The following is a 24,192-nucleotide window of genomic DNA, read 5'->3' as shown; positions in this document are numbered from 1 at the left end:
AACGATGTTTATTATGGTATCAGACATCAGATTATTTTCATTTTGCCTGCCGTTTGTGAGGTTCACACATATTTTCCATATATCCTACTATTTAAGATTCAATCTACATTCCTTAGTATATAATAAACGATGTGCATTATTATAATAAACATCGTTTCCTTTTATGGAGCGATGTCCATTTTACTATTAGACATCGTTTCCCAAATTGTAAATCGATGTCAACATTGATTCCAGACATCGTTTCCGAAATTGTAAATCGATGTCTACATTGATTCCAGACATCGTTTCCTAAATTGTAAATCGATGTCCACATTGATTCCAGACATCGTTCCCTGTAGTTTACATCGACGTCGATTAGTTTTTTAAACATCGCTTCTTACTCAATACGTCGTTATCCATGAAAAATGAGACATCGATTTTAGTTTCGAAACTGATGTATTATCTCTTTCTGGACATCGTTTTGTAGTTTAACACTGATTTGAAACAGGTGTATATACATCATATCTTTTATATGAGATGATGTCCAAGAAATTAATTATAGCTGCTAAAATGCTTGTAATCCACATTCAACATGACATTCTGAATTAATTGAATATGGGGCAATGCATTAATTTCTGTCGAACAGCAGAATTGTTAATAGTTTCAAAAATAGGCAAAAACACCCCAACCTACATCAAAGCTAGCCCAAAATAGACCATTGCAATAACTATATGCAGTTTAGTTCACCTGCAACTGTACAACGTTCTACTTCAAAATGATTCTACAAAATCTAGCTAGCCTTACTCAAAATCACTTTGGTAGAGTCAACATCTATAGCAAAGTCTTCACTAAGTAGGAACTAAAGTCTGATCTCTCGCAATTATATGTAGCAGCAGGATCAATAAAGGCAAAAGTTTCCAACTCGTCTCGTTCAGTAATAAGTTCATGTAGTTGCCTATGTAAAAAAATCTGGGATTAAATTGTTGAAATGTGAGACATAAAAAATCAGAAATCAGGTCCAAGTAAGAAATGCAAAATAACAACCACCAAATACTGGGAGAGAAAATGTAGTTATGTTCTTATGGCCTCCTCAAGTTGGAGTTGATATCTATGCTTCTCATTTGCTTCAATTTCCTGCAGAAGATGATGATGGTAATGAGATCAAAAGTCAACAAATGTTGTAATGTCTATGAGTCTTGGTACGAACAGAGATACAACTCAGTTGGGTAATAAGTATAGTACTTACCCCTATCGGAGCACCTTGCTGTCTCTATTCATCGCAGCAGGCCTTTAATCTTCTACCTTGCTCCAGTTTTGTTCTCCAACTAGATATACAGAAGACAATCACAGTGTTCAGCTGCAAACAACTACTCAACTTTGTAGTGCTGAAATCAAAGTAAGATGTGGGTTAGGTCCTTGCTTAGAAGGGTTAATGTAACCACCAGGGAATGAAGGTAACAAATATTGCTTTTCAATTCTCAGTACAGGTCTTCTATACAAATGTACTGGTATATTCATTAAGTTTTTGCTCTATGAATCTCATCGACCTATGTAAACATATAAATCAAGATATTACATCTGGTCTTGATTAATCATCAAGTTTACATTGCCCAGAGTTTATGCTATGGATCTCTTTGACAAATGCTTCAAAAGAAAGCATGCTTGTGATGACATCTAGGATGGGACCTTCAACTTCGTTAGAAAAGAGATCAAGAGTGTGCAAATACAATCTGATTTGTATATCTCCTAGACTATAGTACATAGTACAAAAGGTTTTGTATGGACAATGTAATATGCATATCTATGAGCACATGAGGTACGTTATGTACTTTATACAATACTCTGTGTTAGCGACATTAACTCTTTGCCTCAATCAAGCCTAATATCTTCCCTAGATCAAGCTCATTCACACTGATATATTCTAAGAATGTCTGTTATCAATATAGCATTGATAATAGGATAACAGTTACTAGTATAGCATTAGTTACTAGTATAGCATTGACAATAGGCTAATCTTGTGGATCTTGATTCATATGTAGTAATTGTGCAGTAGGGAATACTCAGCTATATATATGTAAACTTGTAAATCATTCATTAATGAAAATCATCTTTTACATGGTATCAGCCTAGGTTTAGGGTCCTTACCTGTTCTGTCTTCTTTCTCTCCCTTCTGCGTTTTTCCCTTCCTCCTTCAATCATCTTCCTCCCATGGCTGCACCAATCAGCATCACTCTTTAAATTTCATTAGCAATGTCATTTAAACATCCGTACCTGATGTACCTTTATCAAACTGTCCAACTTCATTGAAAAAACAATTATGAAATTTAAACTTCATATGTCCAACATATAATCAAATGGCCATTTACAAACCATCAAGTATTATTTAATTGATAGCATATCGAGTACCTGTCAACAAATAATCAAATCGTATGTATGTGTTAAGAAAGGAAGATATCATTCTTTATGTAATTCATATGTCGAATCAGCAAAGAAACCCATATGTAATTTTGGACACATGCACTGACCTATGTAATTTGTACCAATTCCTCTCTAACTTCAACAAAAATGTTATTGTTTTATATTGTTAGTATCAGGTTTTGCCTGTTTACTCCCTCCTTGTTTACAGAGTATGTACAGTTTGTAGAGTATGTACATACATACGTACTCAAGCTTTTCGTAGAGCTTCCCAACATAGTCAGCAGATATAGAAGAAAGCACAAACTAAATATTCCTCATAGGATTATCAGTCAACATCACAAAGTGAGATGCAATTGCATAGCATAGGTAAAAAGCTCAGTCTAACAACATTAAATTATGTGCAGTAAAGGTTGTCAGCTGTACCTGATTTGCAGCACTGTCTCCATAAAGAGCGAATATCACTGTTTCATCCTTAGAGCACCTCTGTCCAAAAGTCAAGCCACATCCAAGTTGAATTCAAAATTGTGCAAAAGTCATTCTTCTATTTCTTATTTTAACAACAGACATCACCATTACATATTGCTATTTAGACTCTTTGGTGAAAGAGATCGAACACATATATTGATATATATGATTTCAGAAAGAAGAACATCACACGCATCCGCAAAAGGCAGCAAATTCAAGAGGTATATAAAACATTCAAACCTGCCGATTAGAAATTTGGGGCTGGATCGTTCATGACACGCATCACACGCATCCACTCTCTCTCTCTCTTCGTGCGAAGCAAAGAAACAAACGCCAGGTCTCTGGATCGTTCATGAACTCTCTCAAGATTGCTCTCTCTCTTCGTGGAGCAATGAAAAAGAACCACATCTAGTCCTCGTCGGGGTAGTCAGGTAAAAGCCAGCGAGAATCAGGTCCAAGTATAGAACACTTGATGAGTACATGAACGATCTTGAGAGAGTTCATGAACGTTGGTACTTTCATATTGTAATCTGCTAGTAACCTTCGTTAAACACAAAAGTAGACTATAATAGACCCTACTAGAAACTGGACATACTGATCTGCTTTAGAAAATATGAACAGATTTCTTATGTTTGTTTCAAACAGTGGTGCAACTATCAAATAAATCTCACTTCAATTTTACAATAAAGTAAGTAAGATTTAATTAGCTCCAGTAGACCCCAACTGTTTTCTTTCCTGTTTGAGTTCCAAGATTAATATTTTTTCTTTTCAGTTTCTTGTATTTATGTGCTTTTAATTCATCTACTATACCATAATCTCAAGCTCCATCACCAGTTCACGTATTTGGAAACAGACCATTGAAATTAGTTAGATGGGTTGGTGAGTTAGCACCCAAAATGTCAAAATCAGAATACAAAAAGAATAATCCTAAGCTGGTGATTAAGAGGAATAGTTTTCCCAATCCTACACTTACCAAACATGCATATATCTTCCTCTTCTCAAGCCTCTAATCCACCAATCAAAATGCCACTTCCAACCGCCAGTAGATAGAAAAGCAAAGCATAAACATCCCCGCGTTTTTCTGAAGACACAGATTCAATCATAACAATTTCAAATTTAATATATAACATCAAAAGGAACATGCTTTACAGTCACTACCACAGTTTATCATATATAAAACAACACATACAAGCTGCCATACAAAAACAACCCATACAAAGCCATACAACCAAAAGAAATAATCGAACCCTCACCCTTTAATAGTTGTTTTTAATCCCTCTCTGTAACCTGCAAACAAAAAGGAACAAAAGAGTCAGAAGGCAGAGCAAAAAGCAAAAAGCAAAAGAAAGAAGATGCTCCATCTCTGAATCACAACTAAGCCCAAGCAACTGGCAATTAGAAAAGAAATATACATAATCCAGGACCAGTAGGACAACCCCAGTTCTGAGCTACCTCAAATAAACCCAAAAAACACAACAGATACTATTCTAAAACAACTTTCCTAAAAGACCAAGTTTAAGCCAGATTTCAAGAATCAATAGGTAAAGAACAAAATCAGAACCAATCCAGAAACTGATTAATCAAAACAATCGATACCCATATCAGTACTCATCTCAAAGCTTCAAACTTTACCATCAAAGCCATCACTGAAGCACAAACACAAAAGCATGCACCTTCCTTGAAGCAAATCACATCAATAATGTGAAGCTTTTTAGTTGATAAACAAGCAAAATTTGACATTGGCAGACCACTCAAGGACATGTATGCTACGTTTGGTGAAATGGGTCCAACAAAGTTTGGAAATTTAAGCTTATGGTTTAGTTTGAGACCCAAAATTTGCAAAAACCGAAACCTAAAACTCAACAAAATCCCCAAAATTTCCCAAATCAGTGACAAACAATGACATGAATTGAGAAAAAACGAACCAGAGATAAAGAATGCCTAGAAAGCTCCAGTTACATGGTCATGCAAGCTTCGAACTTTGCCCAGCTGAATGAAGAATAACTCTGTAGATGAAACACAATTCCTTGGAAGCAAAATAAGAAACAAAAGCTCAGATCGGTGATTCAGAACTCACAAATCCTTCAAAGACTTGTATTCCACAGATTAGTGAATTACCTATGACTCAAAAGCTCAAAGTTTCTCCGAAACGGCGGCCTTGAGGAACCGATCCTGTTCACTGTCTTCGAGCACGTACAAGAGCTGGCCTGACTCGAAAAAGATGGAGGACGAGGCGTCGAGTTCTGCTTGGATTCGAAGAACCAAGAGGATGAAGAGGAGGAATAGAGCGAAGAGGAGGCGTAAAGCGAAGAGGAGGAACAAGAGCTGGCCTGACTCGAAAAAGATGGAGGACGATTTGTCGAGTTCTGCTTGGATTCGAAGAACCAAGAGGATGAAGAGGAGGAATAGAGCGAAGAGGAGGCGTAGAGCGAAGAGGAGGAACAAGAGCTGGCCTGACTCGAAAAAGATGGAGCACGATTTGTCGAGTTCTACTTGGATTCGAAGAACCAAGAGGATGAAGAGGAGGAATAGAGCGAAGAGGAGGCGTAGAACGAAGAGTATAGAGGCTGTCGAATAGAGGCTGTCGAATAGTTAGGGCAAGTCAATTTTAGTCCAAATATGTCTAAGTGTGGGAAACAACTTTTCATCCCCGCGTTTTCTTTAAAAAAATTTTAACTTAGCCGCTCTGCGTTTTCGCAAAAATTTAAATCAAACCTTAGACATCAGTCAACAGTAAATACCGATGTCAGTAATATACATAGAAATCGGTATTTCAGAAATCGATGTTAATGACATTTTTTTACATCGCGTGAATTCCTCACCGATGTAATTGTCGTGATGTCTAAGGCCAAAATTCTAGTAGTGTTCTCTCTGCAATTTGTGAGTTACTATTGAAGCTGTTTTACTTTGTGAGTTACTATCTTTGTATGCATTAAAAGTAGGTTTTCATTAACTTAAACCTTCATTCTTTTAGTTTGTAAAACCATGAAATGATTGGTTTTGACTTTGTTTTTTGCCTTATTTTCTATCATATAGGAACTGCATCCATTTTAATACGTGTGTGTGTGTGTGTACCTTGCATAGAATCTTTTTACTGACCTAAACATGCTAGTCTTGTTATGCTTTCAATGATTTGTGTAATTTCGGTGGATGATAAATATGCAGAGTTTGTGCTGCATATTTGCTGGCCTTTTACTATCATATAGGAACTGCATCCATTAGTACGTGTGTGTGTACCTTGCATAGAATCTTGTTACTGACCTAAACATGCTAGTCTTGTTATGCTTTCAATGATTTGTGTACTAGTTTGGTAATTTCGATTGTTTGACAATAAAGGATTTCAAGCTATTGGTCAGTCACTAAAGTGTTTCATGTTAGGAGACTTGTGCTGATTAATTAGCCAACCTGCCACTCAATTCTCTTTTATTAGCACGATATTTGTTTGGTTGCCTATATTTGGGTTGTAGGGCATCTTGAATGTCCTGCTAATTAACTTTTCTTTGGCTTGACACAGATCTTGTTAAGGTTCTGAGTGTGTGTATCATTTCGTTCATGAAAGTACTAGCATACTTGTGCTCTTATCTGCCTCTTACATTCAATGTTGACTGTTTTCGCTGTTTGTTTTTGTTTATGATTGGCTGTTTGTTTTTGTTTTTGGTTTTGGTAGAATGTTGTGGCATATATCTTCCGGCCTAATGGTACATTTTTCATACCTCTGTTTTTGAATTCTCCAATTGTAACACCACTTCTCAAAAAGCTTAAAGCACATATACTTATGTTTGTATGAATGTACAGCTGCACCACAAGTCCGTTATATGATGCAAGAGATCATGTTCTATATACGGTAATCTATGAATGTAATAATTTTCATTATAGACTAATGTATTTATATGTTCTTTCTAGTATTTGTTCATTGCTCTCTTTTGTTTGTCATTTTCGTGTTCCTATGTTCTTAAGTCATGATAGATATTTAGACATTGTTTAACTTTCTCACCTTTGTTTGGTCAGGTCACCAACACGTTTGACCACGTACGGGTACACATATGGTGTTTCTCAAGTAAGCTTATATGATGATTGTTCCTTCAGTTTCCTTACACGTATGAGCTAGGTTGTAATTTTAGCTCTGGGGTTGAATGTCTTCTTATAACACTTTAAATAACAAAGCTAGGTTGTGTGTGTTTTAAAAGATATAACACAGACGGTTTTGGTTATGTCTCTTTAATTAGGATCATTACCATGCCTTAAGAGTATAAGCCCTGTCAATCTGATAGTTTTTTTTCTTTCTTATTTGCAGGTATTATATGGGCGAGTCTTTGACCACTGGAACTTGCATTGCCGTGTACCAGAGGTAGAAAATATATATTCAGTTCTTTATATATATGTGCTCTCCCCCCAATGCTTCGATAAGAAGTATAGTTGCTGAAACCCAATGACTTGCTGTAAATTTTTGTTATTAGGTACCTCTATGATCAGTTGAAGGCATATAAAATGGTGGACATGGTTGCATTTGTTGACCCTTCACTTATTGGTGTTGTGGGCTGTGGGAATGGAACTGTCAAAAGATAGGCTTGTTGCTGGTCCTTTTTTGTGCTTCTCTGTTGGTACATTGTCATGCACCATGTGTTGCATGTTTTGGAACGATAGATATATATATATATATATGTGTGTGTGTTAAGTGGATGGGCATGCACTAGAATGCTTTTCTTGTTTAAAATGTTGGGTTCAATGATTAGTGGTTTGCAATGTTTATATTTGATGGTTTGCAATGTTTATATTTGGTATGTAAATGGATCAAATGCACAATTTAATTCAGGAATGGGATATTCAAATAATCAGACAACAAAATAGATATAATGATAACTGCCCGCAGTCTGAATGGCCAAAAATGGGGACAAATCACACTGCAATCATTCATATATCACATCGGTTTTTAACAAATCACTGTCTTCTAATCTGCACTCACACAATAGAAGCAATTAAACTCTGTTGTTGCAATTTTAATCAGACAACAGAAGAAATTGAATTCTGTTGTCCCAATGTTAATCAGACAACAGATATATTCCAAGAACTGAAGTTTGAATATCAGTCAGACAACACACAAAATAAAAGTCTGTTGTTTGAGAAGCTCAACATAAAACAACTTCAAAACTAGCACTGTTGTTTGAAGGCAGCGCCGCAACTGCCGCGCAGCTGCACCTGGCATCTGCCGAGCCACCTGCTGAGCTATCTGTCGAGTATCACACAACACGTTTAACACATATACGTTGTCTATATGTTTCTCAGACAACTGTGTTCCACCGTTGTCTGAATTTTCATCAGACAGCGGCTCGGTCTACAACGGTGGCTCTCCATATCCCACAACGGTTTCCATCTGTCGTCTGATAATGTTTTTGGCATAGTACATCTGTTTTTTTTTTTGTAATGTAAGTGACATGGTTAGTTACATAGCTACTGACATGGTCAGTTACATGTTCATTGACAGTTACATGTCCAATGACCTAAATGTTCTGTGATTTGAATGACATGTCGCTGGCCATGTCACTGTCAAGTAATTTGCAGTTATGTCAGCGACATGGTCAGTGACATTAACAGTTACATGACAGTGACATTATTTTGTTTTTCTGTTCAGGCTTGTATCCAGTTGCTTATGCTATTGTGGATTCTGAAAATGAGAGTAATTGGAGATTTTTTCTTGAGGTTTTGGCTGAAGAGTTTGCAAAACACCCTATGAGGAGGGTGACGTTCATTTCTGATCGTCATGTTGGGCTTGTTAGTGCTTTCCCTAGAGTGTTTCCCAATAATCCACATGGGTTTTGTTTTAGACACCTGATGGCTAACCTTTCTGACAAATTTGCAGCTGGTTCTTACCGTAAGGATCGTATTCCTTACTTGTTTATGTGTTGTGCTTATTCTCGAACACAGGAGATGTATGAGTTCAACATGGAAATCTTGAGGAGTGAAGGCGGCGACATAGTTGCTCAATTTCTGGAGGATCTTCCCAACGAGAACTGGTGTATGGCTTACTTTAACGGCGAAAGATTTGGTGAAATGACAAATAACTTGGCTGAGTCTTTCAATAATTGGGTGTTGCCTTTGAAGAGTCTTCCTATTCTTGATATTAATGATGGCATTAGAGTGAAGTCCATGGCTTCAATTGCTGCTCGGAAGCAGGATGCTGAGGAATGGTTCTCTGAGTTGTGCCCGGTGATTGAAAAGAAGCTGAAGGAGAATTTGGAAGTAGGAAGGCATTGGAGAGTGAGCAGGTCTGATACCTATGTGTATGAAGTTCACTGCCAGAAGTACAATAGCATGGTAAATTTGGAAACTCGCTTTTGTTCGTGTGGAGAATGGCAGCTGTATGGCTTCCCATGTTCCCATGCCCTTGTAGTGATCCAACAACATGGTTCTTCCCCGTATTTGTATGTCAATGAGCTGTACAAGGTGGAGAAATATCGAGAAACTTATTCTTTCCCAATTAATCCTCTTCCCTCTATTTCGAAGCAAGTGCATGATTTTGGTAGAGATGCGGTGATATTGCAGCCGCCTTTGACTAGAAGACCACCGGGAAGGCCTAGAAAGAAGAGGTTCAGAAAAAGGAGTGAGAAAACCAGGGTGATCAAGTGTGGTAGGTGTGGAAAATGTGATGGTCACAACAGAAAGAGTTGTACAGCTCCGATATAGGTTCAATTCTGCCTACATGCCTTTAACAGTGACATGGCATGTGACATAGCAAGTGACTCCAATACAGTTTGAAATTTTGTTTTGATTTTTCATTTTTTTCAATAAATGATAAGAAGTGCTTGTAAGGTGCTTACTCATTGGAATTTTTTTTTGACTATGAGACAGTGTATCTGCTTTCTTCTTTTATAAATCCTTCAGTATTCTTTGTGTCTACAGGTTTTTAATAGTTACATGTACAGTGACATAACCATTTTGGCATTAGTTTACATTGACTTGTCCATTTACATTAGTTTTTAGTTATCTTGGCAGTGACTTGTTCAATGACTTGTAGTTGGATCACTGCATATAGATTTGGTAATTGGCAGCGGAACGCTGCCTTTGCGGTGCAGCGCACTACTAGAATTTTGTTCATAGACATCGGTTCTGGACCGATGTTAAACTAATTTTCGACCGATGTCTTAGTGGGTGTAGAGAAAAGTATAGACATCAGTATAAGCGCGTTTTCAACCGATGTCCCAGACAACAACCAACATCGATTCTAAAAAACAAATCGATGTATAATCGTTATAATCATCATATTTTTGTATGTTAGGTATGTCTAATTCTTCATATTTTCACATTTTATGCTTAAAAAAGTATATGTCGAACAATACCTACTTGAACATTTGCATCGATTTCTATTCCAGAAGCGATGTCCGGTACACTTGTAGACATCAGTTCCCATGAGTATTGTTTGTTCGTAAAACTGATGTTCACCTTTTGACCACACATCGGTTTGCTCCATGGTAGGTGATTTGTATGTTCATAATAGATTACGGTTTGGTGATTAGAAATCGATGTGCAGTAGTTTTGATTACATCGGTTTTGAGTTACAATTCGATATATTGATAATCATAGGACATCGATTTCATTTTTGATATTGATTTCTAATCTCTCAACTGACTTCGTTTTCCTTGGCATTACTGTTTTATTATGCTTTAATATACTTCACTTCATTTTGACAAGCATGATGTGAAAAGTTTGCATTTAGCTATTGCAGGGAAAAAAATTGCATTTCTCATCATCCAAAATTAGGGGCTTTCCATTAATTTTCTTTCCAAATTCATGATTCAACATAATTCATAAAATAAACCCCTAAACTTACAAAAGCTAGCTTGGAAACATATGAGCAACAATGTACAAAAGTTCCACACCAAGATTTGCTTCAAAGCCAAAACTAGCTAGCCTTACTCAAAAAACATCTTGGCAGTCACAGTCCTACATCAAACTCTGCATATAATCAGCCACTTCAATGCGCACCTCGTCAATTTGATTTTGGCTATATGATTTCCACGTCTTTACCGCCCACTAGAAATATATAAACAACACACAAGGCACAGTGATTGGGTAAACAAGCTAATGAAGATAATTAGTGTGGAAACCCATGGACTATCTATAGAGGCCAACACTAGCAATATAAAGACTTGGAAGTAACTGGAACGTAAAACAGAAACAGAAACAAAATAATACCTTTTTTTAAATGCTTCTATAACATCAGAGACAGATTGGAGATTCTCCAAGGGTTCCCATGTATTGGCTATCCCTGGCCAGCCACGCCCGCATAAGCACAACACCAACAGGTTGATTCTTCGGATATTACTCTGGCTCCTTTGTTAACTAATGTTGCTTCCACCTGATCAGCAAACTGACAGCTAGTTGACTCTAACGTTCTGCATACAAATTGCAGAAACAAGGTCATGTGTCACTTATCTGCAGCATACATCAAAATCCTACAAATGTAGATATTATTGATGAGCATCTGAACACAATCTAGACTGAAATCTGTCCAACAACACTTGATAAAATAAGTACTCAAATAATCTGAAAATCATGTAGAATTTCCAATAAAAGGATCACATATAAACCTGGATAACAGGTGTTCAGCTTCCAACTCTGTCATAAATGCACTAATAAGTGCAAAGTTTGAAACTTTGATCTGTCAAGTTCAAGCAAAATAAACATTTACAAACCCTCAGACAAATATCAAGCAAAACCAAAAAAGAAAAAAGAGGCATTGAAAGCATAGCATAGCAGCACTGAGAACCATTGCTAAAGGCAAAAGCCTTATCCAGCATATTGGACCGTTTCATATTTAAATCGCATTGTACTCCAAGAGCAAGATAATTTGATGTGCAGGAAAACCAACCTGTCCAGCAATATCAGGAGCAGAACCATGTATAGGTAAAAAAAGTCCAGCATCCTGAGCCAATGGGAATTATAATGTATTCAGATCAAAGAGATAAGAATTCCCACCATAGCGTACAAAATTCCAAAAGTAAATAAATAACTCAAAGTTAAATAAAAAATCCAAGTATAAATTACGATTGGCACTATGACATTTCTGGAGTAGCCAAGTTATTGACAGTTACTTGTATTGAACATATATGATGGTCTAAAGTATCTAAAACTAAAAAACCTGATATACAGAAAAATACAAGCAGTTCAAATAACGAATCTTGATTAGTTGAGTGCAGAAACAAACCATGTCAGGCTTGAACATCGCCTCACAAGCACCATATACGCACGCTGATGCAGTGCCAGCAACAACGAAATCCTTTGCTAGTTCCCTGAATATACATATGCACAAATGGCATCACTATAGGAAGCTACTTAACATCTGTAAGCATATACACTCAAAGTAGGAGAAAAGCATGCATCTTTATCCTATTTGAAAATTTGAAAAGTAGGAATAGCTGCTTTGAAAGCTCTTCTAATGATTGCACCTCTGCTTCCATGTTTTTGATATATATATATATATATATATATATATATATATATATATATATATATATAGAGAGAGAGAGAGAGAGAGAGAGTATCAGGGAGATAAACTGAATAAAACAACAATGGAAATTCATTATACAATTTGAACTGATTCTTGATATAACAATGAAACATCACATACTAGCCAATTATACAAACCCTCAGAGAAGCTATCACATAGAAAAGAAACGGAAAAGAGAGAGAAAAAAACTATCACAACAACTCCAAGAAGCAGCTATGATACCTTTCTTGGTTGCCTGCAACAGTGATCGAAACCTGGACATTTCTCTTTCCTCAAAGTTCCTACAGTAACAAAAATAGCTTCAATGTTGTTAAAAATCCAGAAATTCATACGTAATATAAAAGCAATTCTGAAGTGTGAGAAAGTGATTACGAAAGATTAAAAACCCATAAGGAACACTAGCTCCAAACCCAGCAGAGCAAAACCCATCTGCCCCAACCCAGAATCAAGACAAGAAAGAGAAAAACAAAATGATAATCACAAGGGCTTTATGAAATCTGAATACGGAGTTAGAGTTCAAACAGATTGAGGATAGAGAGACGCTTACCAAGCTGGTTGGAGTCGAGCACCCACCGAGTTGAATCAAACTCTTTCACTCTCACTGCTTACTAGTAAGCACCGCAAATACTGTGTATCGATTAGTATGACTTTGTTTTTCTCTTCGTTTTTCTATCTAGAACAAATGCCCAATCCTTCTATATGCAAGAACATTTCAGCCAAGACAAGGTGAACATACAGAGACTAGAATAAAGCAATTAAAACCAAAATTGCATAGCTCACAAATTCAAGTGGTACAAAGATTGGAAGAAAGCAAGAGAGAACATACCAAGCTGGAATTGACTTTCTCCACAAACCCACTGTTCTTAAAGCCACCCAGAAACTTGCGCTTCTCAAACTCTACAAAAACAATCATACTTCAACAGATCCATACAATAATTTTCGCCCAAATGAAAACATTGAAGATAAGTGAAGCAAACCAAATCAACCCCATACTTTTTGCTGTTAATGGTCTTCAAGCACCTGTTAAATACAAATAAAAGAGTAAACCTTAAACCCTAAATCCTAAATCCTAAACAAGTCTACATTTTTCAAATCAACAAGAAAAGGGCTTATACCTTACGCTGCAGTGGAGACATCATACAAGCAAATAGACTCATCATCACTAGCAGTCACTACATAACTCGAAGCCTTGAGAAAATCCAACGAACTGATTCTACCATTCTGTAAAAAAAACAATTACTTTTTCACTTTCAAATTCACCAAGTTAAAAAGATTAGGGTTTTGATTCAATTGAGCTAAAAGCAATCAGAAACAGAGAGAGACAGAGCCATTACGTAGTCCCTGAAAGCCAGCCCAACTTCCATGCTTTGGAGAATCTCCTCCGTCAGGTTCAAAGAGACCTTATCTTCTCTTTCCAGTCCACCATTTCGCGGCCAGAATTGAAAAATCAAATGCCTAATTCTCTACTGATTGAGATCAAATCCGAAGACGAAAGCTTTGAAATTTCGGTTACTTGCAATTTGGGGAATGCTTGGCATTGCTTATTGCTCCATGTCTCCAAAGCAAAGAGACCTGAGTAAACCCAGTCAATTCAAATCAAACAAAGAACAATATCAGTGTCACTAACAATCACAAACAAGTGAATTCTTAGATCTTGAACAAAATTTTTAAGAGACTCTAAAAAGAAATAAAAATCAAAAGAGACGGAGAGAGAGAGCAGGAAGTACGCGGAATCTGCAAACCCAGAAACAAAGAACATAGTGTGGAGGCCGGTTGGACCAATTGGGGTTCCATTAATTAGATCCAATTCCTAACGAGTAATCACATAGTTCTTTTAGCATTAAAAAAAAAAAAAAAGTTCCCAAAGAAAAAACCCCAATCTAAAGAGGCATTCCATTTCCAGATGGAGCCTTAATCACACAAACACAATAACCTAACTATTCAGTAAATTTCAGTGCTATGCGCCATAAGAATTGTAAAAATTTATGACCAAATTACTTTCGATTCTCAATTTCAAAGCAAACCAGCAAAGCTTACGTAAAATACCAGTAAATTTGAAGGCCAAGTCGGAAATGCAAGCCACCACGGGTTCCGATATCTCCATGCCGCTTCTCTTCGCTGCTTGGAGAACTAGAATTGAAAACTGAGAAAAAGAAAAACCAGAAACGAAATCAAAAGCCGTCGAATTAGTGAGTGTGAAGATTTTAGTACCTTCGGCATCGGCGATAGAGATGGTGGAGAGTCTGAATCGATCTCTGAGAACCTCGCTCACTGAATCGTCTTCTTCTCTCTCCATTTTCCTCTCTTTTTTCTGATTCTCTTCTTCTCGGAGCTCAACCCGGTTTCGCCGTCGGATCCGGATTCCCGTCGCTTCCTGCCTCCGGCGCATTTCCTCTCCCGCCACTCCGCCTTCTGTTTCTTCCTCACGTCCTCGCCCTCCAGAAGCCGGTACACGATCTCCGGCAGGTCCTTCAAGTAACCGATCTCGGAGAAGGACGCGAGGTTGCAGGCGAGTTTTGGGGTGGTGCTTGTGGAGCCAAAACGCCGCCATATGGAAGCCTTCCTTGTCGGACTTTCCAGTTCCAGGCCTTGGGGTTTGGATTCGGGTTCGGGTGGCGGCGGAGCGGTGGTGGTGGGTGAGGGTTTGTGGAGCTCGGGAGGACCGAGAAGACTGGGAGGAGCCATGGCTCGATTTGTGTGAGTTAGCTAGCTGTGAAACTAGAGAGGGAGAGAGGACGTAGATGAAGGAAGCAATGGCGGCGAGTTCGAGTGAGCTTAGGGTCCAGAATGGAGGTCGAGTTTGGGAGGAGCTCCAGTTTGGGGTGAGTTCAGAATGAAGGAGTCGAGCGAGACTATGATTAGGGTTTTCTGTTTCAGTTTTGGGATCGGGCTTTAATTTTTCTAAGTGTGAAAGTTTTAAGTTTTAGTCCCCGCTCCTTCATTTCACTTAAAAGACTTAGCGCTTTTTGCAAAAGTAGGTTCCCGCAATTTTCAAACAAAACTTTTAACACCGGTCATTTTAAGACCCGATGTTAATGATATACATTTAAATCGGTATTTTCGTAAAACGATGTTAGATTACTTTTTTACATCGTGTGCAAGTCTGACCGATTTAAAACATGCGATGTCTATGAACAGATTTCTAGTAGTGGCGGCACGCTGCAAACTGAAATAGAAATATCATTTTGGCTGTGACTTCTCTAGTGACTTATAGTTTTAATGTTTTTTGTCCAGTTACATAATCAGCTACATGATTAGTTACATGGTCAGTTACATACATTGTAAGTTACATGGTCATTTACATGGTCAGCTACATTATCAGTGACTTAGTCAGTTACTTGAGTTTTACAGTAACTTGCCTAGTGACTTGGCCAATGACATTCAGTTTTCTTTTTACTTGGCCAGTGACTTAAGCAGTTACATAATGGTCAGTGACTTGAGTAGTAAATTTAACAATGACACTTTCAATTATATGCGGCCTTCATATTTACATAGTCAGTGACTTGCCCTATGAATTCAGAAGATGCATTAATCTTGAATAAAAAGATCCATACAAGTCATAGTCTGAACTAAACAACAAATTTCTGAAATTTTGAACTAAACAAACAAATTTCTAAAATTCTTAATTTGCTGAGTTCCAGCTCTGCTTATGTTCTGCAAATTTTTTGAATATTTGAGCTTTGAACTTCATCATCTGAGCTTTGGTGACTTTGTTTGGTATCTTCTCCTCTTTTGCCATTCTGTCCATGTAATACATTACAAAAGGTCCGCAATCTAATCTGTTGTCAATTAAAAATTTCAAGTTAATGATTTTGACCAACTTAGTAACAGTAAAGTTATCATTTTAAATTTTTGAATATAGACTTACGATCCTTCGTCTTGTTGGGGGCAGATTCTGGTATGGTTCAAAGGAATCCTTCCACCGTCATAATTTTCCTTTATCCACCTTATTGTTCTTATCTCGTCATCGCTCAAAATACTTTCAACCATCTTTAATTTCGTGTGAGTGCTTTGACTCTTGTCAAATTTCATTCGGCAGCCTTGCTGCAGCATATCGTCTGCTTGATCTTTCACTGCTCTCATCCACAGCTCGACCATTTCAACCTGTATTCTTTCACAGATTAGTGAGTGATAGTTACATGGTCAGTTACATGGTCAGTAAGAAGTTTCTTACCAATTTTTTTTATACTTTTAAAGCACTCCCCTGTTCCTGCTCTTCTTGGTTTCATTGAATCAAAATGCAGCCATTGCGGTATGTCCTTGTCAAAGACCAAGAGCGTGTGGTGAAATTCTTCATTATGGGTAATTGGGAAGAAAAGCATGCTGCATTTTCCCATGTTTTGGAACAGCGGCTCACACAAGTATTGATGGAGGTTTCTCACAGTTAAATGTATTGTCGAATACTATTTAAAAAAAGAAAGAAAGAAATACATAGAACGAGTTATAAATAAACAAAGAATGAGAGATAAGGATTCAATGTTTATAGAAAGTGCTCGTCATACTTACCCAACACGAGTTATAAATCCAGTTGTTTGCTATTGATTGATCGCTTATGAACATTTTGACATCTGCCCTTGTGATTTCACTTCCAGCCTCTTTTCCCTCCCAGAATAATACGCTGCATAACATAAAACGTTGTTAGTCCTGTGACTTAGCCAGTTACTTTTCACTTGCCAATGATCTGGACAGTGACTTGGCCAGCTACATGGCAATTGCCATGATCTGGACAGTGACTTGACCAGTGACTAGGCCAGCTACATGGCATTTGAAAATGATCTGGACAGTGACTAGGCCAGCTACATGGCAATTGCCATGATCTGGACAGTGACTTGGCCAGTGACTAGGACAGCTACATGGCAAGTTAAGTCACTATCTTGTGAGCTGTAACATGAAACATTACCTTTGTTCTGCCTTGTTCCAGTACTTCTCTAATTTTCTTTTAGTTGGGCTGTCAAGTAGCTTGTACAGTTGTCGGTTTTGCCAATCTATCACTTCAATTTCGTTTTTTTCTGTTTGTTCCTCGTCATCCACATTAATCGTCAAATCATGTATCACTTCCTCCTGTGGCTGCTGTTCAGCTGTCTGTCCTTTTTTCTTTTCTAGTGCTGTGAATTTGGTCATTTTCGCCCTCTGCCTTTGCTCTTTCACCTCGTCCCACCAGAAAATATGATGTGTTTTTTGTACTCTCTCCTTTCTCTTCGTCCTAACCACATAACAATAGAGGCCAATAGATTCTGAGTCCTGCCCTGATATCTCCTCTAAAATTGGCTTGATGAACTCAGCTCTTGTCATCTGTTGTGTAGGAGAAATGTAATTGACTGGTTCGACGTCAAAAACAGGCTGAACCTCTGGTGATATAATGATCTGATACTTGTTTGGCTCTGCTTGCATATCTTCCAAACTGACTTTTCTTGGAGGTGGAGTTTGAAACACGCCCGGAGGTGGAAACACAAACAATGCATTAACCCAAGCAGTATTCGGTGTGCAAGCATCTTCCGTCATTCTCAATTTAACCTCAGGAGAGGTTGGTGAATGAACTTGTGCAGCTACTTGGGCAAGGCATTGAAGTGGTGACTGATGTCCTCGGTCGGTAGAGTGAGGTTCCGCAGATATCATCTCAGATGCTCTTGCTGTGGAGTAGGCAGGTTGTGATTGAGTTCCCTGAATTCCACCTTGAGATTTTGTGTTTTTGGAGTGCTTGGTGTCAGTTGGCTTGTCCTGTGCGGCCTTTGATTTTGGTGGAGGGAAACTAGGTGGTGGGGGAGGAGGAGTTGACTTGTTGTCATCACCTGGCCGTGCTATTGGCGACTCATACTTCTCAGTTAGTGCCATCACTATGCCCTCCAATTGCTTCACTCTTTTAATCAGTGAGGCTTTCTCAATTTCAGCACCTCATTTTCCAATAACACATCCTCATTCTCTTCGTTTATTCTGCCAATTTCCTTTTCTTTCTCCTCAACTTCTTTTTTAAAAGCACTTAGCTCTTCTTCCTTTTCCTCCAGCTTTCTCTGTAATTTGTTCTTCTCTTCATTGGTCTTCCCTATCTCTGTCTCCATCTTCTCATTGTTAATGTTTCCACTGGTTCTATTTTCAACATTATCTTCTTGCTCATCATTCTTTTTTTCTTTACTTTCTGTGTCTGTATTAGACTCAGAATCTTCTTCCTCTGCATCTTCTTTAACTTTATCAAAGATTTTCTGAAACAAAATTACAAAAGTTGTCAGTGACATAAGCAGTGACAGAAATAAAACAACAACACAATCATAGACATGGAAAGATACATGCACTGTGACATGAAAATATAACAATAACATGAGCAGTGACATAGTCAATGACTTGCTCAGTGACCTGACCAGTTGGAACCCTACGACATTAACAAGACCAGTGACAAGACCAGTGACCTAGTTTATCTACATCAAATTAACATACCTTCAACTTCCCCATGGTGTTGAAATCCCCTTTTTTTTTTTTTCTATCAGGGTCTTTAATTGCCACTTTCTTATTCCGTGTTTTTCGGTTTCTCTTCCAGAGATTGGCGGCACTACTCCCGTCTTGTGGCAAAACCAATACTGTTTGGAAAATAAAAAATAAAAATAGAAAACTAGTTAGTTAGTGACATAAACTTGACAGTAACATTGTCATATGCAAATACATAACTGCTTAGCCATATGAATATCACAAACATAACCAATGACATATGCAAATACATAAACAGTGACATTGTCAGTGACCTTTAACTTGACAGTAACATTAACAGTGACCTGGCTAGTTACCTGTCCAGTGACCTGACCAATGACATGACACTGATCTAGTTTTTGTACTTACAACAGCATACGTAGTTAATTATGGGACAGCAAAATGATGCATAAACAAATTTTTAACAAGGTACGGGAATTTACCATCACCAATATCACGCAACCTGCCATGTTTTGGGATTCTTTTGCCTTTCGTTTAATTGATTTTTTAAGGAAGTCGCCAACTTCCTTTGCCCAGCTATATTTTCCCAGACTTTCCACCTCTTCACAGACTCTTATATAGTCCCAAGATATTGTTCCTCCAGAGTTTGGGAACAGGAGTTTGATGAAAAGGTTCAAGAGTACTAATACGGCAACATTTCTGTCCCGTTTCGTTTTTTCATCCCCTGTTTCTGGAGTTTCTGCCAATGCCTTCTTCAAAGCTTCCTCTGCAGCCGCCTTGTTGATCCTCTGCTTTTTGTCAAAGTATTTAGTCACGAACTCAGATCTGTATGCCCCTTCTTTGGTCTTTGGTACTGATAACCCGGATCCCGGCACTCCTAAAATCATAGATATATCACTTGTTGACATTCTGAATTTCCTGTTCCCAAACACAAAAAGGTCTGTGTCGCTGTTGTATGCTTGTAGCAGAAGTGTGATTAAATCATCCAATTTCTTTGCATCCTTTTCTTTAATTGAACCTCCATGGAATGCATCTATCAGCGTTGCAAAGGGTGTTTTCTGCAGCAGCTCTAAAGTCCCTTCAGTCAGGTTATTTTTGTTTTCTGCCATTGTTTTCAGAAAAGCAAGCATTGTGCAGCGATACTGCACATAACCCTCTTTTACATATCTTTTCCTTTTCCCTGGGACTTTTTCCTCTTCATCATCCTTTGTATCTTCTTCCTCGTCAGTTTCTTCCTTCTTCTTTGTACTCTCTTTTTTTGTCTTCCTTTTATCCATTTTCTTCTTCTTCTTGGCACGAAGTTCTTCTTCATCTTCATTTTCTTCCCTGTGTTTTCTTTTCTCCTTTTTAGTTTTCTCCTTTTAAATCTTATTCTTCTTCCTACTGCGGACTTGTTCTTCATTAGATTCTTCTTCATCTTCAGTTCCTTCCAGTTTTCTTCTTTTCTACTTTCCAGTTTTCTTCTTTTTATCCTTCTTCGTCTTCTTACCCCGGACTTGTTCTTCATCAGATTCTTCTTCATCTCCAGTTGTTCCTTCCTCATCTTGACTTGATTCTTCTTCATCTTCAGTTTTCTGCTTTCGCTTTTTTCTCTCTTTCATTTTCTTCCATTTTATCTCTTTCAACTTTTCCCCAATTGTTTCTTCTGGACTTTGTTCTTTAGATTGTTCTTCTCCGGATTCCTCACTTTGTTTTCTTTTTAGTTGGTCCATTCCTCGAACTTTTAAAAAAAAATCCTGTAAACAGTTAAGAAAATTAGAATTCAATAGTTATTTTGATAGTTACATAACCAGTGACATATTTATGCACATGTTTATGATAGTGACATGAACAGTTACATGACCAGTTACATGATCATAGCCAGTGACAGTGACCACATGTAATTCAAACAGAAATCATCATTTTCTCATTAGATTCCGCATGTAATTTAAACAAGTCTCACCATTTTCTCATCAGATTCCACATGTAAGTCAAACAAATGTCGCATGCAAATTCATTCTCTGATGAGACTCCACATGTAATTGAAATATCTTTTCTAATTCAAACAAAACGCAAGCTATTCAAATTGAAATTATATGAAAGAAGGAGGAGGAAGTTACCGGCGGCTGTCTGACGAGCACAGATTTTCAAATATTTTCGGTAAATTTGAAGTACCGTAGAATTTGGGGCTTAGTCGGTGAATCACTCTTGCTTACCCACCGTTCACGGTGGAGGAAATCAGTCGTTGTCCTCTGTTTTAGCCGGAGAGAAAATCTTTGAGCAGTTTCTCTGAGTTTAGGGCAAAAATCGTATAAAGTTTCTCTGAGTTTTGAAATTGTGAAAAGATATTGTAAAATGAACCAAGAGAAATAGTCGCTCTCGGGTTAGATAACTGCCACTGGCAGTTTACTTGTAGTTGAATGGTTAGATAGGTAATTTCAAACATAGAAAGCGACATAAGCAGTGACTTCAATTTTTACAGTTACTTGTTCTATTTATTGGCTCATGACATTAGTTTTTAAAGTTACTTGTCCAGTGACTTGGCCAGTTACTTTAAAGGGTACATAAGGACATGAATTTTTTTTACAGTTACTTGCTTTATGTTTTGGCTCATGACATTACCTTTTACAGATTTTTAATTGAAACTTAAACTTTGTTTGTTGTCGTGCAGCGAAACGCTGCAGTCGCGGTGCAGCGGCATGCTGCATTTAAAAATAAAAAGATTACCAAACATGTCTTGTCTTTTGCTAGTGAGTGACTTTGTCAGTTACTTTGCCAGTGACTTGGCCAGTTACTTTATAGTGTACATAAGGACATGAATTTTTTTACAGTTACTTTGCCAGTGACTTGGCCAGTTACTTTATAGGGTTCATAAGGACATGAATTTTTTTTACAGTGACTTGACCAGTGACTTGGTCTATGACATTCAGGTTTCCATATCCAGTGACATTCAGTTTCAGAAGATCATATCAAACAAACTTTTACATACTGAAGCAATATCAAACAAACTTTTCAGAAGATCATATCAAACAAACTTTTATATACTGAAGCAATATCTGCAAGAAAATATTAAAAAATGGAAATTCCGATTGAACAAATGAATGGATATATATGATGAATCAATTCGAAAAAACTATATAACCTATCCTATTTCCTAAACAAATTTCTACACTTCATTATGTTTTGAGTTCCAGCTGTGCCTACTTTCTGCAAATGACTTTACAATATGAGCTCTAAACTTCAAAATATCATCCTTTGTGAGCTTCTTTAGAACTCTCCCTTTTTTCGAAATTATCTCCATTGTGTACATTACAAAAAGTCCGCAATCCAATCTGTTCATCATATAAAACTTGAAGTAAATGAATTTGAACTTTATAATGATTATATTGACATTTTTAAAGAGCTATGTACTTACGAATCTTTTCCTTGCTGAGGGTTGTCTTTGAGTTCTGTCACTGCCATTTTTTGTTTATAGTTATCCTTGATCCACTTTATGCTTTCTCTCTCGGTTTCAGTCAATGGAACTTCTATCATTTTCAGTTCTTCTTCTGAACTGTTCTTTTCATCAAATTTCATTCTGCATCCCTGTTCCAGCATGTCATCTGCTTGTTGTTTTACTGCTGTCATCCAAAGTTCGACCATGTCAACCTGCATTTCCAACATCGCAACATAATCAATAATTTGCTTTCTGCTTAAATTAAATATATGAAATTAGTATGACGAAAGTGTTCCATACCATTTTTTGGACATTTTGAAAGGATTTTCCAGTTGATGATTTTTTCGGTCTTTTTGAATCACAGTGGTACCATTCATTTAATTCCTTGTCAAAAATGAGCAGTGTATGATGAAATCCTGATTCATGTGAGATTGGGAAGAATATATAGTTGGATCTTGCCAGATTCTGGAACAGTGGTTCGCAGAGGTACAGATGTACATAATACATCGTCAAATTTTCTGCAGAATTCTGTTTGTAAGAAAAAAAGAAGACAAGTTATTATCAATTAAGAATTATTTGCTTTGATTGTAGATTGATAATCGTTCCACTACTTACCCAGCATAAGGGATTCATAAAAGTTGGGACATCCAAGTCTTGTGATTCTTTCTCCAACAGCTGATCAGTCAAGAGAATTCCATAACATTCAATGCAATTGCTTGCTATCGGTTCGTCCATAATCATGTCTTTTAAATCCTGTCTTGAAACCTGTGCTCCATACTGTCTTCCATCCCAGAAGTATACTCTGCAAAGAATGAATAGTGTAAGTAACATAGATTGTGATGTTGGTTATTTAACAATCACATGGCCAATGACTTGGCCAGTGACTTCACTTGCCCAACTCGTTGGCCAGTGACTTCCGCAGTTACATGGACAGTGACTTGGCCAGCGACTTTACTTGTCCAGTTACTTTGTCAGTTACATGGACAGTGACTTGGCCAGTGACTTCACATGGCCAGTGACTTCGCCATATACATGAACGATGGCCTGGCCAGTTACTTTGATAGTTACATAAACAGTTACTTGGCCAGTGACAATAAGTTTAAAATAGAATTTTCGTCTTGGCCAGTTACTTTGATAGTTACATAAACAGTTACTTGGCCAGTTACAATAAGTTTAAAATAGAATTTTAACTTAATTAAAGTATTACCCTGATGGTGCATTTTGCCAGTATTTCTGGACTCTCCTCTTGGTGTCCTGGTCCATAAAATTGTATACTTTGCTCTCCTCCCAGTGTACGACCTCAGGAGGTAGCTGTTTCTCTTCTTGCTCTGTATTGATTTGTGCATTTTCTGCAGCGTCCATCTGTCTTATTGCTTCCAGAACATCCTCTGGTACATCGTCCAACTTCTGTTGTGCTACCATCTGTTCTAGCCTTTTACGTTCAGCATCTGGCAGTGAGGCCTTCATCTCATTTTCTTTTTTTTCTTTTTCTTTCTTTTCAGCATCTTTCAATCTCTCTTCAATCTCCTTTGCTTTCTTCTGTCGTTTTGCTTTCACATCCCCCCACCAGTAAATGTTGTCCTTTTTCTGTGTTCTTCTCCTATTCTTTAATCTCACAACGTAAGAGTAGAGACCCATTGATGATACTGTTTCACCAGAATGTTGCTGTGTAAGGTGCATTGTTAACTCGCCCTTTTTGCTCTGCTCTGGTGTCTTCTTCTCTTTCTCTATGCTCAACGTACGAAGTTGAGATGCTTCTTCAACTATAGGACTTTTCACTATCTGAAACATGTCAGCTTGTTGTTCCATTTCCGCCACTGTGAGCATGTCGACTGTGGGGCTCTGGAACTGTGAGTCCTTGTAAGATGGAGGTGTCGATTGAGTTTCTTCTGCCACTGTGCAGTGAGGTGGAGATTGAGCTGCTGCTGCTGCAGATTCTTCGACTGTGCAGATCCCATGGGCCGGACCTTCCTCAACAGTCAATTGATCTTTC

General features: G+C 37.6%; 3 long non-coding RNA genes across 6 annotated transcripts; 1 reads left to right on the top strand and 2 right to left on the bottom strand.

Annotated features, from left to right (window-relative positions):
- Nucleotides 1-584: 584 nt before the first annotated feature.
- LOC133734563 (uncharacterized) lies at nt 585-5,468 on the bottom strand. Of its 3 annotated transcripts, XR_009858411.1 has the most exons (9): nt 4,981-5,468; nt 4,788-4,888; nt 4,116-4,149; nt 3,103-3,943; nt 2,821-2,880; nt 2,125-2,191; nt 1,226-1,364; nt 1,024-1,113; nt 585-934 (listed from the first exon to the last, which is right to left on the bottom strand). It is a non-coding gene; the product is annotated as an uncharacterized LOC133734563 (long non-coding RNA). The 3 variants fall into 3 exon arrangements; XR_009858410.1 differs by having other exon boundaries at nt 585-1,113; XR_009858412.1 differs by lacking the exon at nt 4,116-4,149 and having other exon boundaries at nt 585-1,113.
- Nucleotides 5,469-5,733: 265 nt separating this feature from the next.
- LOC133728636 (uncharacterized) lies at nt 5,734-7,450 on the top strand. The gene is made up of 5 exons (XR_009855935.1): nt 5,734-6,560; nt 6,658-6,706; nt 6,871-6,919; nt 7,157-7,210; nt 7,320-7,450. It is a non-coding gene; the product is annotated as an uncharacterized LOC133728636 (long non-coding RNA).
- A 5,881-nt stretch (nt 7,451-13,331) lies between these two features.
- Nucleotides 13,332-15,249, bottom strand: LOC133728813 (uncharacterized). Of its 2 annotated transcripts, none has more exons than XR_009856020.1 (5): nt 14,579-15,249; nt 14,414-14,510; nt 13,702-13,939; nt 13,483-13,588; nt 13,332-13,387 (listed from the first exon to the last, which is right to left on the bottom strand). It is a non-coding gene; the product is annotated as an uncharacterized LOC133728813 (long non-coding RNA). The 2 variants fall into 2 exon arrangements; XR_009856019.1 differs by having other exon boundaries at nt 14,414-14,485.
- Between the last annotated feature and the right edge of the window lie 8,943 nt (nt 15,250-24,192).

The sequence above is a fragment of the Rosa rugosa genome, chromosome 2, assembly GCF_958449725.1.
Source record: "Rosa rugosa chromosome 2, drRosRugo1.1, whole genome shotgun sequence".
In the NCBI taxonomy this organism is placed as follows: Eukaryota; Viridiplantae; Streptophyta; class Magnoliopsida; order Rosales; family Rosaceae; genus Rosa; species Rosa rugosa.
The sequence above is the reverse complement of the archived record's forward strand: the minus strand, read 5'-3'. Positions and strand labels throughout refer to the sequence as shown.